Consider the following 16,120-nt stretch of genomic DNA (forward strand, 5'->3'; position numbering starts at 1 on the left):
TTTTTTTTGTCTGTTCTCTGCATTACTAGTATTTCTTTTCCCTAAAATTACATAATAATCAACTATGGTGGTTGATAAAATTCTATATAAAATCACAAATAATTTCTAACCAAATTAATGTAGTAATTTATTGGGGGGGGGAGGGGGAGTAGTGGGAGGTTTGTCTTCTTTTCTGTACCATTCACTCACTCACAACATATAAAACCATATAACAAACAAAAAACAGTTAAAAGCAATCACTGAACCCCCAAATACTTACATGCCCTAAAAGAAGTCTAATAAAAATAACATCTATTAAAATGATGTATCATTCTGAAAACAAACTATTTCTTTGAAAGGAAGATTGGAATTCAGCCTAAATGTCCATCCACACTGTTCCTTAGGTTGCCATACAGGAGCTACAATTAACCTGCTACAGCTGGGCCAATAAAATTGTAACACATAAAATCAATATATAAAGCAAAAGTGGCATGAAATCGCCAAAGCACCAGGAGAGAGGTAAAGTGGCATCAGCACTGCTATGGAGACCCCAAGGCAAAGAAGACAAAAAGTTTAGGTAAAGGTGTTCAAATGGAGGGGAGGGGGGGGGGGGGGGGGGGGTTGGGACTCCCAAAGATCTGGCCACTGGGGTTGACAGTGCAGGTCAGCATTCCAAGAGACAATCATTCAATGTCTTCTGAACTACTTCAATGCATGAAATTTGCCAGTCTAGGAAATGTCATCTTTGAAAGGCATTTGGTAACTGGGGCTGGGGGGTACATTAATAATTTCCTCTCTATACTGTGGAAAAAAGAAGATCCCCAAAGAATACAGGGAAAAGAAAAGAAACACCAGCAACAGTGAAAAGAAGAACCAATGCACCAAGGAAGAACAGCAGACAGAGAAGAAAGACATGTATCTACATACAAAGATACTGATTGCAGATGATTTAAAACTGATGGTGTGGTTGGTACAATTACAATTTACTTATATGTAACTCAGCTTGAGGTAAAAGTGAAAAGACATGAGCTTTCAAATAAATTTTAAAAATGGCAGTTCAGTAGAAGTTTTATACAAAGAACCTTCCCAGTAACATCAGCAAGAGGCAGTGTAAAACCTGCTCTCCAAACCAAAACACAGCTACAAACATTGCCTTTAGTGATCTATCCAGACCACCCCTTTCAAACCACTATCTATGTATGTATGTATCTATCTATCTTTTTAAATCCAGCATTAGCCCGAGTAGAACTCAGGTTCAATGAGGCTTATATAACAATTAGAAAAGCATAAACATGCTGAAAATATATTAACAGAAAGTAAAATACATCATATAACGTTAGACCAGTATTTAATTAACTTGCACAGGTAAATAAAAAATTATGATGCCCTCTTTTACAGTTTCAAAAGTAGGTCTTCTAAAGCTATGACAGCCCATTTTGTGAATATTTATTTAAAACAAGTCAGTCTATTATTGTACTTATATAGGGACTACATTTATAAGTATTGGTTAGGATGTGGAAATACTAAATCATCAGATAATACCCAAGCACAATAATTTCCACTAAATGAAAATGATTAAAGTCTCAAAAAATAATACCGTGCTGTAGTTTAGAAGGAAAAAGGCCTCACACAGCTCCTAGATTGCAGCTATCTATTGGTGCTTATACGGCTCTCAAAAGATCCTCTGTTCATCATTGGCCAAAAAACCTTCTATATTGTTCGATGTTTAAATATCACACATTAATCAATATATTATTATGAATCTCACTCAATCTACAGGGTAATGCAAAATATGGTATTGAAAGAACACTTTCTCTGCCCTGACTTATCAGGATGTCCCAAGGGCTTTTTAAAGAGCTATTTCCTGGCCTAGTTTCACTTAGCAAACTATAACAGAAACCCTGATTAGAGCTTTAAAGTATTAGAAATATTCTCATTTACTCATATTGTATAAATAATTACTTTTTGTAAAAAGCTCAATAAAATTGTATAAATATTTATTTGTTGTGCTCAGTTTTTTTGGTGTATTGCTGTGGACTAAAAGTCCAAGCTTTGCAGGGACACCACATTTACATCATAGCACATCCTGCCTCCATCCTGATCACAATATTTAATTAATGGACAATATCAAGAAAATGATGTTAAAAAACTAATGTTCAAAAAAAATATTGAATAACAGCTACTTAGCTTAGGTAGAGATTGTGCAGAACCAAAGATCTTCTTCCTGCAAAGTTCTTGTCCACTGCAATACTTTTTTCAAAAAAATCACTCCGTGCAAAACATAAGATCAAAAGAATCACTGTTCATAGATTTTAGTTCCACTTAGTTTCACTTAGGCCAGCCCCCAAGAGCTCTTAAGAGCCATTCTCTGGTCTAGTCTTTGTCAGGGCATGACTCGCCTGCCGCCAGCCAGAGCTCACCTAGACTTGGGGTTAGGTAGGCAGAGTAAACTCGACTGCGGCCCAAGGGCTCACCTACCCCGAGTGATGACACAATTACTCTGTGAATCACATAGAGAAAAAGTGAAGATCCTCAAATACCAAGAAAAACAGTCCAAGCCTAAGAAAATGTGACAAACAGATATAGAAGTATTTTCCATCATTTTGGGAGCCATAGGCTTGATCAAACAATTTCTAAACACATCTGGATTTGTTGTGTATAGATGTTATATTTTATGAATTCCGGAAATAAGCTTCATTGTATGCCCCCTAGACCTAGTATTTTTGGAAAGAGTAAACAAACAATTCACATCTACACGTTCCACTCCACTCAGTATTTTATAAACTTCTACCATATTTCCCCTCAGCTGTCTCTCCTCCAAGATGAAGAGTAATAGCTGCTTTAGCCTTTACTCATAAGGAGTGGTCCAATCTCCTTATCACTTTCATCGCCCTTCACTGTACCTTTTCTATACCTGCTATATATCTTTATTGAGATGTGTTGACCAGAATTATTACACACAGTATTTGAGCTGCAGTTGCACCATGGAGCAATACAAAGGTATTAAAACATTCTCATTTTTTCCATTCCTTTCCTAATAATTCCTAACATTCTATTTGTTTTTTTAAAAGCCGCTGCACTCTGAGCAGAGGGTTTCAACATATCATCAACGATGAAACCTAGATCCTTCTAGGAGTCAAGTGACTCCTAATGCGGAATCTTGCATCACGTAGCTATAGTTTGGGTTCTACTTTCCCATATGCATCACTGTGCACTTGCTCACATTAAACGTCATCTGCCATTTAGACGCCCAGTCTCCCAGTCTCGTAAGGTGCTCTTGTAATTTTTCACAATCCTCTCGCGATTTAACAACTTTGAATAACTTTGTGTTGTTAACAAATTTAAATAACTCACTAGCTAATCCCATCTCTAGATTATTTATAAACTAGTAAAAAAGGCCCATTTCTGACACAAATGAAATGGGTGCTATCAAGGTTTTCCTCGGAGTGTGTACGCTTGAGAGAGTGTGTGTGTGAGAAATGGAGTGTATGTGTCATAGAGAGAATGAGACAGAGACAGCGTGTGTGTGTGTGTATGAAAGAGAGTGTGTGAGAGACAGAGGCATATTTTCAAAGCACTTAGCCTTCCAAAGTTCCACAGGTTTCTATAGAACTTTGGAAGGTAAGTGCTTTGAAAATGAGCCCGTCTGATCCAGCTTCTCCCTGCTTGTTCCAGTCCATCCGCTCCAGCTTGTCCCAGCCCGCCTGATCCAGCTTCTCCCTGCTTGTTCCAAGTCCACCTGATCCAGCTTCTCCCTGCTTGTTCCAGTCCATCTGCTCCAGCTTGTTCCAGTCCACCTGCTCCAGCTTTCCCTGTTTGTTCCAGTCCACCTGATCCAGCTTCTCCCTGCTTGTTCCAGTCCGCCTGCTCCAGCTTCTCCCTGCTTGTTCCAGTCCATCTGCTCCAGCTTGTTCCAGTCCGCCTGATCCAGCTTCTCCCTGCTTGTTCCAGTCCACCTGATCCAGCTCGTTTCAGTCCATCTGCTCCAGCTTGTTCCAGTCCGTCTGATCCAGCTCGTTCCAGTCCGTCTGCTCCAGCTTGTTCCAGTCCACTTGATCCAGCTCGCTCTAGGCTGTCTGCTCATGCTAGCCAATCAACCAACCTGCCTGCCTGTCAACCCCTCAACTTACCTGCTTGTCTGCCCATCAACAACTTGCCTGCCTCCCAGCCTACACAACTACCTACCTGCCTCCCCGCTGGCCACTTTGCCAGCCCATCACCCTCCTGACCGACTGCTCACCCTGCCTACCCACCAGCCTACCCACCTCCTATTCCAAATCGTTGCCTGCTGTTCCAGTTTTAAGCCTCCAGCCCAGCTTTCCTGCCCTACCTGTTGCTTAACACCTCAGTCATTACATAGGCACCCATAACACCTCAGTCAATACTTATGGCCCCCATACACATTCTCTTCCTTGCCCTGTCCCTCCCTAATCTTTTCCCCCCTCCCACCGCTGTATACCGCACGAATTCACTGCCCATCCATGTCCTCTCCCGTCCTGCTCACTACTGCAATACCCTACCCACCCCTGTCCCCCACCATCTCACCTTCACCTACTGTCCTCCTCCTCCTTCCTAGCTCTCAACCTTCAACACCTCCTTCCTGCCATGAACCCTTCCCCATTACTCCTAAGCACATCCCGCCTTCGTCGCCCTACCTCCACCACCCTCCTCCGCACTCTCTTGCTCCTTCTCCTGCTACCCGCGGGAGACATCAATCCCAACCCAGGTCCCCCACACCTGTCCTCGTCTCATCCACACAAACGTTTCCGCGATATCTCCAATCTCATCTCTATTTCCCTCCTCCGCCCCTCCTCCCTCCCCTTCTCGTGCACCCTGTGGAATGCATGCTCGGTCGGCAACAAACTTCCCTTCACCCATGATCTCTTCATCTCCCATTCCCTTCAACTGCTTGCCCTAACTGAAACTTGGCTCACCCCTGACGACTGTGCCTCAGTCGCGGCCCTTTGCCATGGAGGTTATCTTTTCTTCCATTCTCCCCGCCCAGTAGGCCGCGTCAGGCTACTACTTTCGCCCTCCTGCAGTTTTCAACCTCTCCTCCTACCACAGTCTCACTGCTTCTCATTCTTTGAAGTCCACTCCATCCGTCTATTCTACCCGCTGCCACTCAGAGTTGCAGTCATTTACTGCCCCCCTGATAAGTCCCTCCCTTCCTTCCTTACCGATTTCTATGCCTGGTTCTCCGTTTTTCTTGAGCCCTCATCCCCATCCCTCATTCTTGGTGACTTTAACATACACACTGATAACCCATCCGACTCATACGCTTCTCAGTTCCTCACTCTAACCTCCTCCTTCAACTGAGCTCCACCACCCCTACTCACCAATCTGACCACTGTCTTGACCTCGTCCTCTCTTCTACCTGCTCACCCTCTAATTTCTGCGCCTCAGCTCTTCCTCTCTCTGACCACCACCTGGATCACCTTCACACTTCATCACCCTCCCCCTCAGTCCCGCCCAACACTAACCACTACTTCCAGGAATCTCCAAGCTGTTGACCCTCCCACCTTATCCTCTAGTATCTGTGATCTCCTCCCTTCCATCTTGTCCTCTGAGTCTGTAGACAAGGCTGTCTCCACATACAATGCCACTCTCTCCTCTGCTCTGGATGCCCCTGCACCGTCCATCTCCCGTCCCACAAGGCGTACTAATCCCCAGCCCTGGCTGACCCCTTGCTCCTGAGCCCAATCAGCTGAACGCGTATGGAGGAAATCTCGCACCCATACTGATTTTATTCATTTCAAATTCATGCTATCCTGCTTCCAGTCCTCCCTATTCCTCGCCAAACAGGACTATTACACCCAATTGACTAATTCCATCAGCTCTAACCCTCGTCATCTCTTCGCCACCCTTAACTCCCTCCTCAAAGTGCCCTCCGCTCCCACACCCCCCTCACTCTCTCCTCAATCACTGGCCGACTACTTCCACGACAAGGTGCAGAAGATCAACCTCGAATTCACCACCAAACCATCTCCTCCTCTTCACCCTATAACCCAATCCCTCAACCAACCAACTCAGGCCTCCTTTTCCTCTTTTCCTGATATCACCGAAGAGGAAACCGCCCATCTCCTCTCCTCCTCGAAATGCACCACCTGTTCCTCAGACCCCATCCCCACCAACTTACTTAACACCATCACTCCTGCTGTCACCCCCTCCATCTGTCATATCCTCAACCTCTCTCTCTCCACTGCAACTGTCCCTGACACCTTCAAACATGCTGTAGTCACACCTCTCCTCAAAAAACCACTTGACCCTACTTGTCCCTCCAACTACCACCCTATTTCCCTCCTACCCTTCCTCTCCAAAATACTTGAGCGCGCTGTTCACAGCCACTGCCTTGATTTTCTCTCCTCTCATGCTATCCTCGATCTGCTTCAATCCAGCTTTCGCCCCCTACACTCGACAGAAACAGCACTATCTAAAGTCTGCAATGACCTGTTCCTTGCCAAATCCAAAGGTCACTACTCCATCCTCATCCTCCTCGACCTATCCGCCGCTTTTGACACTGTCAATCACAACCTACTTCTCGCCACACTGTCCTCATTTGGGTTCCAGGGCTCTGTCCTCTCCTGGTTCTCCTCTTATCTCTCCCACCGTACCTTCAGAGTACATTCTCATGGTTCTTCCTCCACCCCATCCCGCTCTCTGTTGGAGTTCCCCTGGGATCTGTCCTTGGACCCCTTCTTTTTTCAATCTACACCTCTTCCCTGGGCTCCCTGATCTCTTCTCATGGTTTCCAATATCATCTTTATGCTGATGACACCCAGCTTTATCTCTCCACACCAGACATCACTGCAGAAACCCAGACCAAAGTATTGGCCTGCTTATCCGACATTGCTGCTGGATGTCCAACCGCCACTTGAAACTGAACATGGCCAAGACTGAGCTTATTGTCTTCCCTCCCAAACCCACTTCTCCTCTCCCTCCACTCTCTATCTCAGTTGGCAACACCCTCATCATTCCCGTCTCATCTGCCCGCAACCTCGGAGTCATCTTCGACTCCTCCCTCTCCTTCTCTGCGCATATCTAGCAGATTGCCAAGACCTGTCGCTTCTTCCTCTATAACATTAGCAAAATTCGCCCTTTCCTCTCTGAGCACACCACCCTAACTCTCATCCACTCTCTCATTACCTCTCGCCTTGACTACTGCAACCTACTCCTCACTGGCCTCCCACTTAGCCATCTATCCCCCCTTCAGTCCGTTCAGAACTCTGCTGCACATCTTATCTTCCGCCTGGACCAATATACTCATATCATCCCTCTCCTCAAGTCACTTCACTGGCTTCCGATCAGGTACCGCATACAGTTCAAGCTTCTCCTATTAACCTACAAATGCACTCGATCTGCAGCCCCTCCTTACCTCTCTACCCTCATCTCCCCTTATGTTCCTACCCGTAACCTCCGCTCTCAAGACAAATCCCTCCTTTCAGTACCCTTCTCTACCACCGCCAACTCCAGGCTCTGCCCTTTCTGCCTCGCCTCACCCCATGCCTGGAACAAACTCTCCCTGAGCCCATACGCCAGGCCCCCTCCCTGCCCATCTTCAAAGCCTTGCTCAAAGCCCACTTCTTCAATGTCGCCTTCGGCACCTAACCACCATACCTCTATTCAGGAAATCTAGACTGCCCCCACTTGACACTTCGCCCATTAGATTGTAAACTCTTTTGAGCAGGGACTGTTAAACTGTACAGCGCTGCATAACCCTAGTAGTGCTCTAGAAATGTTAAGTAGTAATAGTAATGTGTGTGTGTGCAGAGTCTCTGCAGCCGCTCCTCCTTACAATCTAATGGGTGAAATGTCAAGTGGGGGCAGTCTAGATTTTTGTAGCGGCCGCTGCTGCTCAACAGGAGAAGCAGCAGCGGCCAGACAGCGTTACTACTGGCATCTGCGGGTGGCGATGGGGTTTGATGTGCCGGGGGGGGGGGGGGGATTGGGTGATGCGCTGGGGGGGGGGGGGTTCTGTGGTGCCGTGCTTGTAGTTTTTTGATGCGCCGCTCCCTGCCACTTGCTCAGAAGTGGCAGGGAGCAGCGCTCCGCATGTTTCCCTACTCCTCCCCCTGCCTGGGAAATAGCTTTTAGTGACGTCATCCTGGCTACGGAGCCTAGCTCAGCAACTCCAGGAGCCACGGACACAGGCAGTCCCACATTAGAACGTTGGTGGTGAGAATTATTATACAGGATATGTTAAAAAGCAGTGGTCCAAGCACAGACCCCTGAGGAACCCCACTATCTACCCTTCCCAATTGAGAATTGGCAGTTTAACCTTACTCTCTGTTTTCTACCTTTTAACCAGTTTTTAAACCGCAATAAGAAATTACCTCCTATCCCATGACTTTCTTTCATGAGGTACTATGTCAAATGCCTTTTGAAAATCCTGATACACAATAACAACGAGATCACCTTTAACCATATATTTGTTCACACCTTCAAAGAAATATAGTAGATTGGTGAGGCAAGACGTCCTTTGACTAAATCCATGATAGCTTTGTCTCATTAAAACATGCTTATGTATATGCTCTGTAATTTTTTCTTTATAATTGCCTCTACTATTTTGCTCGGCACCGACATCAGTCTCACCGGTCTATGATTTCCCAGATCACCTCTGGAACCCTTTTTAAACACCAATCTTCTGGTACCATTCTTGGATTTTAAAGATATGGGCAGCAGTGACCATCAAACAGTTTGGTTTGATATGACAGCTGAAGTGGAGGGTGGCCACTCAAAACTCAAAGTCCTGGATTTCAAGCATGCTGACTTAAGTAAAATGGGGGAATACCTGAGGAAGGAGCTGATGGGCTGGGAGGACGAACGAGAAGTGGAAGGACAGTGGTCCAGGCTGAAAGAAGCAATAAATATGGCCACAAACCTTTATGTAAGGAGAGTAAAAAAAAAAAGCAAGAGAAAAAGGAAACCAATATGGTTCTCCAAGCAAGTGGCTGAGAAAATAAAGGCTAAAGATTTGGCATTCCTGAAATACAGAAAAACTCAAAAAGAGGAACACGGAGAGGAATAACGGATGAAACGAAAAGAAGCCAAGAGAGAGATACGTCTGGCGAAAGCGCAAGTGGAAGAACAAATGGCTAGAAATGTAAGAAGGAGAGACAAAAATTTCTTCAGGTATATTAGTGAAAGAAGGAAGACTAAAAATGGAATTGTGAGACTGAAAGATGCTGCGAACCGCTATGTAGATAATGATAAAGAAAAAGCAAATTTGCTAAACAGATAGTTTTGTTCTGTTTTCACAGAAGAAAATCCTGGAGAAGGACCGCGATTGACTGGCAAAAATACATATGAGAATGGAGTGGATATAGCACCGTTCACGGAAGAGAGTGTGTAAGAACAACTTGAAAATCTAAAGGTGGATAAAGCCCTGGGGACTAGACGGGATCCACCCCAGGATATTGAGGGAGCTCAGAGAGGTTCTGGCGGATACTCTTAAAGATTGGTTTAATAAATCCTTGGAGACAGGAGAAGTTCCGTGGGATTGGAGAACAGCGGACGTGGTCCCTCTTCACAAAAATGGTGATAGGGAAGAAGCTGGAAACTACAGGCCGGTAAGCCTCACTTCGGTTACTGGAAAAGTAATGGAAGCAATGCTGAAGGAAAGGATAGTGAATTTCCTGGAAGCCAATAAGTTGTAAGATCAGAGACAACATGGTTTTACCAAAGGTAAATCGTGCCAAACGAATCTCATTGAATTCTTTGACTGGGTGACTGGAGAATTGAATCAGGGACGTGCTACAGACGTAATCTACTTAGATTTCAGCAAAGCTTTTGACACGGTTCCCCACAGGAGGCTCTTGAATAAACTTGACAGGCTGAAGATAGGACCCGACGTGGTGAACTGAATTAGGAACTGGTTGACGGACAGATGCCAGAGAGTGGTGGTTAATAGAATTTAAGTAGTGGAGTGCCTCAGGGATCGGTGCTGGGGCCGATTCTGTTCAATATATTTGTGAGTGATATTGCCGAAGAGATAGAAGGTAAAGTTTGCCTTTTTGCGGATGATACTAAGATTTGTAACAGAGTGGACACCCAGGAGGGACTGGAAAACATGAAAAAGGATCTGCAGAAGCTACCGGTAGAAGAATGGTCTAAGGTTTGGCAATTAAAATTCAATGCGAAAAAAAATGCAAAGTGATGCACTTAGGGAGTAGAAATCCACGGGAGACGTATGTGTTAGGCGGTGAGAGTCTGATATGTACAGACGGGGAGAGGGATCTTGGGGTGATAGTATCTGAGGACCTGAAGGTGACGAAACAGTGTGACAAGGCGGTGGCCGTAGCTAGAAAGTTGCTAGGTTGTGCAGAGAGGGGTGTGATCAGCAGAAGAAAAGAGGTTTTAATGCCCCTGTATAAGTCGTTGGTGAAGCCCCACCTGGAGTATTGTGTTCAGTTTTGAAGGCTGTATCTTGCTAAGGATGTAAAAAGAATTGAAGCGGTGCAAAGAAAAGCTACAAGAATGGTATGGGATTTGCGTTACAAGGTGTATGAGGAGAGACTTGCTGACCTGAACATGTATACCCTGGAGGAAAGGAGAAACAGGGGTGATATGATACAGACATTCAACTATTTGAAAGGTATTAATCTGCAAATGAACCTTTTCCGTAGATGGGAAGGCGGTAGAACTAGAGGACATGAAATGAGGTTGAAGGGGGGCAGACTCATGAAAAATGTCAGGAAGTATTTTTTCACGGAGAGAGTGGTGGATACTTGGAATGCCCTCCCACGGGAGGTGGTGATGAAAACGGTAACGGAATTCAAAAATGCGTGGGATAAACATAAAGGAATCCTGTTCAGAAGGAATGGATCCTCAGAAGCTTAGCAGAGATTGGGTGGCAGGGCTAGTGGTTAGGAGGCTGGGCAGACTTCTACGGTCTGTGCCCTGAAATGGCAGATACAAATCAAGGTCAGGAATACACATAAAGTAGCACATATGAGTTTATCTTGTTAGGCAGACTGGATGGACCATGCAAGTCTTTCTCTGCCGTCATCTACTATGTTACTATGTTAATAGCTCTGCAAATTCATTTTTCAATTATATCAGTAATCTGTGATGTACACCAACCGGTTCAGGTGATTTGCTGCTCTTCAATTTGTCAGATTCCTCCATTACATCTTCCAGGTTTAAAGAGATTTGTTTCAGTCTCCCTAACTCATCAGCATTTTTTTTGTTACATTTGTACCCCGCGCTCTCTCACTCATGGCAGGCTCAATGCGGCTTACATGGGGCAATGGAGGGTTAAGTGACTTGCCCAGAGTCACAAGGAGCTGCCTGTGCCTGAAGTGGGAATCGAACTCAGTTCCTCAGGACCAAAGTCCACCACCCTAACCACTAGGCCACTCCTCCACCATTTCCAGTACTAGTATCTCTCCCACATCCTCCTCAGAGAAAATTTAAACAAATAATTTAATCTCTCTCTTATAGCTTTGTCTTCCCAGAGTGCCCCCTTTTAACCCTCGGTCATCTAGCAGCACAACTGATTCTTTTACCACCTTTTTGCTTCTAATATACATACTACTAGTAAAAAAGCCCGTTTCTGAGACTAATGAAACGGGCGCTAGCAAGGTATTTGTTTTTTTGCAATGATTGTGTTGAAAGTGTTTTTTATTATAATTGTGTTTCTAATGAACATTTGTTTTTGTTTATGTGCAATTTCATTTGTTAATTTTTGTTTTGTTGTATTGTTGGTTGTTTTGTTATTGTGTTTTTAGGATGTAGTGTAAAGAATTTACAAAGCAGTTTATGTTACTCTTTTATTCATATTTTTTAAGTTTCCTCATCCTCAGTGCATCATCCATTTCCAAATAGCTTCCCATCCTGTCTGCCATTAGCTCACTACCTGCTCACCCTTTTCTCCCAATGTCCAAGTTCCCATCTCCGTCCTCCCAATCAATCACTGCTGTTCCCCCAATCCGCAATCTGGTTTTCCATTCTTTCCTTCCTCTGTCCCCATCCCAGCCTCCAGAAAGTGTGCTTGTGATTTTGAATTTTGTGATTTACCTGTTTTGGCCACGTGCTATGTGTGTGTGTGTGTGTGTGTGAGAGAGAGAGAGAGGAAGAGTGTGTGTGTGTGTGTGAGAGAGAGAGAGGAAGAGTGTGTGTGTGTCAGAGTGTGGGCAGTCCCTTCCACATCAATTCCCCCTTTTTCCCATCAGGTTCCTCATCATCATCAGTGCATCATCTTTTTCCTTGTAGCTCCCTAGTTCTTTCATTGTTCTATCCCCATCCCAGCCTCCAGAGAGTGTGTGTGTGATGTTGCTTTCTGTGGTTTTCCTTTTTTTTTGTGTGTGTTTTTTTTTTTTCCTTTCTCTGTCCCCATCCCAGCCTCCTGCGTTGTCCGCGGCCATTCACCTGTCAGTGCTGTCTAGGGCTGAAGCAGCTGGTCGTTTTCTTTGTTGCCGCTGCCCTGCATCTGTCAGTGCGTCTTCTTTTTTTGGCGGCTCCTCTAGGCTGAAGCAGTTCCCACTGTTGTTGCCTGCTGTTGTCCTCTGCCGTTCACCTGTCAGTATCTTCGAGGTGTGAAGCGGCTGCCGGTTTTCTAGTTGCCGGTGCCGTGCAGCTATCAGTGCGATTCCCTTTTTCTTTCTTCATGTGACCGTGAAGATATTTTTGCGTTGGTGGAGACGTCGCTGCTGTGCTGTGATTGGGCACAGTCGTTGGTGACGCATCTGGTATTGCGAGACGTCATCAGGCGTTGGATACAGGAGGCAGGAGCACGAATGCTTCAAGCTTTTTGTCCCCGCTGCCAGCTTCAGAACGTTGGAGGTGCGTTTTATTATATAGGATGTGTTTTTGCCTCCAACGTAATCTTCTTTTCAAACTCTATATGCCTTCCTTAACAGCGCTTTGCATTTGACTTGCCATTCCATATGCTACTTCTATTTATTTTCAGTTGGATCCTTCTTCCATTTTCTGTAGGATTTTCTTTTCTTTTAGCTCTAATAGCTTCCTTCTCCTGACGTTTAACCATGCCACCTGTCAATTGGCCTTCCTTCCTCCTTTTTAAATACATGGAATATATCTGGCCTAGGTTTGCAGGATGGTATTTTTGAATAGCATCTACACCTGATGTACATTTTTGACCTTTGCAGCTGCTCTTCTAAGTTTCTTTTTTTTTTTTAACCAGTCTCATTTTATCATAGTCTCTCTTTTGAAAGTTTAATGCTGATGTATTGGATTTCATGTGTGTACTTACTTCACAGATTATATCAAATCTGATCGTTATGATCACTGTTATCAAGTGGCACCAGAACCATTATCTCCTGCACCAGATCATGCGCTTCACTAAGGACTATGTCTAGAAATGTTGCCCTTGTTGTTGGTTCCTGAACCAGCTGCTCCATAAAGCATTCCTTGATTTGGAAGTCACATGATGCTAGGCGAAGGGAAGGTCGCCGCTCGTTAGAGCTCCAAGACCCCTCGTTTAACAACATCCCCTAGCGCTGCAAAAACCAGTCGAAATACCCACGAAATTGAACAGCAGAGACCGGGAAACATCTAAAGTGCGCACGAAGTCCGTCTGCTGGGATTCGGGTCGGAATGGCCGCAAAAATCAATCGGAAAGAAGGCACAAGGAGCCGCACAGGCGAAAGCAAAATGGCGGAGGTTGGTGCGTCGGGCGAGTCGGTGAGCTCCGCCTGGGCAGCTGAAATAGCCGCGGAGGTCTCAACCCTATTAGAGGCATCAGTAGACAAAAAACTACAGAAAATCTCAGACCAAATTGAGCAAATGGATGGGAAGCTGGAAAGCTTTCGCACAGATTTGACGGGGTTCCAGCAGAGACTGTCTGCTGTGGAAGGTCAGTGCCAGAAATGTGAAAGCAAGCAAGAGCAAATGCAGGAGCAACTGAGTAAACTAGAAGTGAAAGTCAAAGATCTAGAAAATAGATCACGCCGGAACAACCTTAGGCTGGTGGGGCTGCTGGAGTCCATACGCGAGGCAGAGCTGCGGGAGTTCCTTGAAACATGGCTGCCCCAAGACGCTGAACATACCCGGACTGGAGAAGGTGTTGAAAATTGAGCGTGCACATCGGCTGGGTCGCGCTGGACAGGACATAGAGAGGCCACGAGTAGTAATCTGCAAAATCCTTAACTAAACCCACAAACAAGAAATATTGTGAGCATGGAGGGTAAGAGGCAAGGTGCAGTATGAGACCCGCAAGATCCTTTGTTTCCAAGATTTTTCAGCGCAGACAATTTGTGGAAGTGTGTAAGCGCCTGTATAAAAAGAAGGCTAGCTTTGCCCTGATGTTCCCAGCGAAGCTTAGAATCCAATATAAGGGCAAACAACACTTCTTCAGCTCGCACATGGAGGCTTCACATTTTGTCAACAAAATGGAGCAGCGAACGGAGGAAGAGAGCGGGGGCACAGACTAACAGCCAACGGAGCCCATGAGAATGGAGGTGAGCCAGGCTAAATTGGACAGAGGAAGCAGGTCAATGTTAAAGCGGCGGAAGACAGACAGAATGGACGTCAATTACATGCAAGTTGGTGCAATTTTTCAGCACAGACTGATAAGACTGGGGAGTTCATTGAGGATTGTTTCTAAACTTAAGTTTTGTAGATGATAGTCTAAGGTTAATGTTGCTTTTGGTGAGACACAGGACTGCGTAATGTTAGCGGTTCACAGTTAATGGGGGGAGAATGTATAATCAGGATGTCGGCGCTAGGGGGAAGAGGGGGGAGGGGTGTGGCTCGTTCTCTAGCGAGAACTACAGGACAGTTAGCGGGGAGTAACGGGAAGGGAATGGGAGGAGGGAGAAGTGGGAGGGTGAGGAGGGGGACGGGATAGAAGGGGGGAAGGAGGGTAGAGGGAAGGGGGTGCAGGAGGGAGGGGTGGGTAGTAGTTATTATTATTATTTATTGCATTTGTACCCCACATTTTCCCACCTTTTTGCAGGCTCAATGTGGCTTACAGAGTGTTATTATGATGTGGTCATTACATGATCTTAAATACAATCGATAGTAGGCTGAAGGTAGATGAGGATTTAGATGGGAAGGTGTTAGGTAAGGTCATGTGAGAGGTGTTTTTTGATGAACCTGAGAGGTTTAAGGAATGATTTGTTTCATTAAGGATGTCTTTTGTAGGCTTTGTTGAAGAGATGTGTCTTCAACGATTTGTGAAAGCTGGTTAGATTATCCATGGTTTTCAGGGTCATGGGTAATGCGTTCCATATCTGCGTGCTTTTGTACGCAAAAGTAGTGGCATATGACTGTTTGTATTTAATTCCTTTACAGCTGGGGAAGTTCAGATTGAGGAATTTGCGGGCTGATCTTTTGGCGTTTCTGGGGAACAGGGAAGGGGTTTTTATTTTTTGTCTTTTTCATCGGTCAGTTCACATATGGTTACCACCAATCTTTATGTATGGTTCTCTATGGAACCGGAAGCCAAGGTGGAATGCTGCTGGTCAAAGGAAGGAGGGTGCCCATGGGCTGGGGGGCACCCTTCTGTATACAGGGCTATCATACTTTACTAAGGATATAAGACAGAAAGCTGAACACACTTAAGCTAATCTCCTGGAATGTGGGGGGGATCTCCTCACCTGTAAAACGCACCAAGGTTCTGCAGGCATTGCAGAGACGTAGAGCAGACATAGAGGCATATTTTCAAAGCACTTTGGGAGGCTAAGTTCCATAGGTTTCTATGGAACTTTGGGAGGCTAAGTGCTTTGAAAATGAGCCTGATAGCGTTCCTCCAGGAGACCCATCTAACAATGAGCACAGCAAATTTCAGAAAGGCTGGGTGGAAGTGGCAGTGGGCTCATCAGCACTGGGTAAAAAGGGAGGAGTGTTGATATTAATTCGGAGGGGCGTACAAATGCGAATTAAAGCTATAAGACGGGACGAGGGAGGCAGGATACTGATGGTGGAAGTGGAAAAAGGCACATCTACATATATTCTCTGCAATATATATGCACCCAAAGTGTATGACCAGAAATTTTACAACAAGCTAATGGAACTGCTGGGCTCCCACCAGGGGGGAAATGTCATACTAGGAGGGGACTTTAACATGGTGATAGACCCCGGAATTGATAGAAGTGGAGACTCGGGAACGCAGCATAGACATCAATCAAGGGGTGTGTCTTTCCTCTGCTCAACTCTAAACATAATTGATGTGTGGAGG

The 16,120-nt window shown here is 45.3% G+C and overlaps 1 protein-coding gene across 1 annotated transcript in view; it reads right to left on the reverse strand.

Annotated features, from left to right (window-relative positions):
* Nucleotides 1-16,120, reverse strand: part of MLLT10 (MLLT10 histone lysine methyltransferase DOT1L cofactor) — a 763,568-nt gene that overhangs the window by 436,661 nt on the left and 310,787 nt on the right. The gene's annotated exons all lie outside the window — the stretch shown is intronic.

This window comes from Microcaecilia unicolor, chromosome 1 (genome assembly GCF_901765095.1).
Source record: "Microcaecilia unicolor chromosome 1, aMicUni1.1, whole genome shotgun sequence".
Lineage (NCBI taxonomy): Eukaryota > Metazoa > Chordata > Amphibia > Gymnophiona > Siphonopidae > Microcaecilia > Microcaecilia unicolor.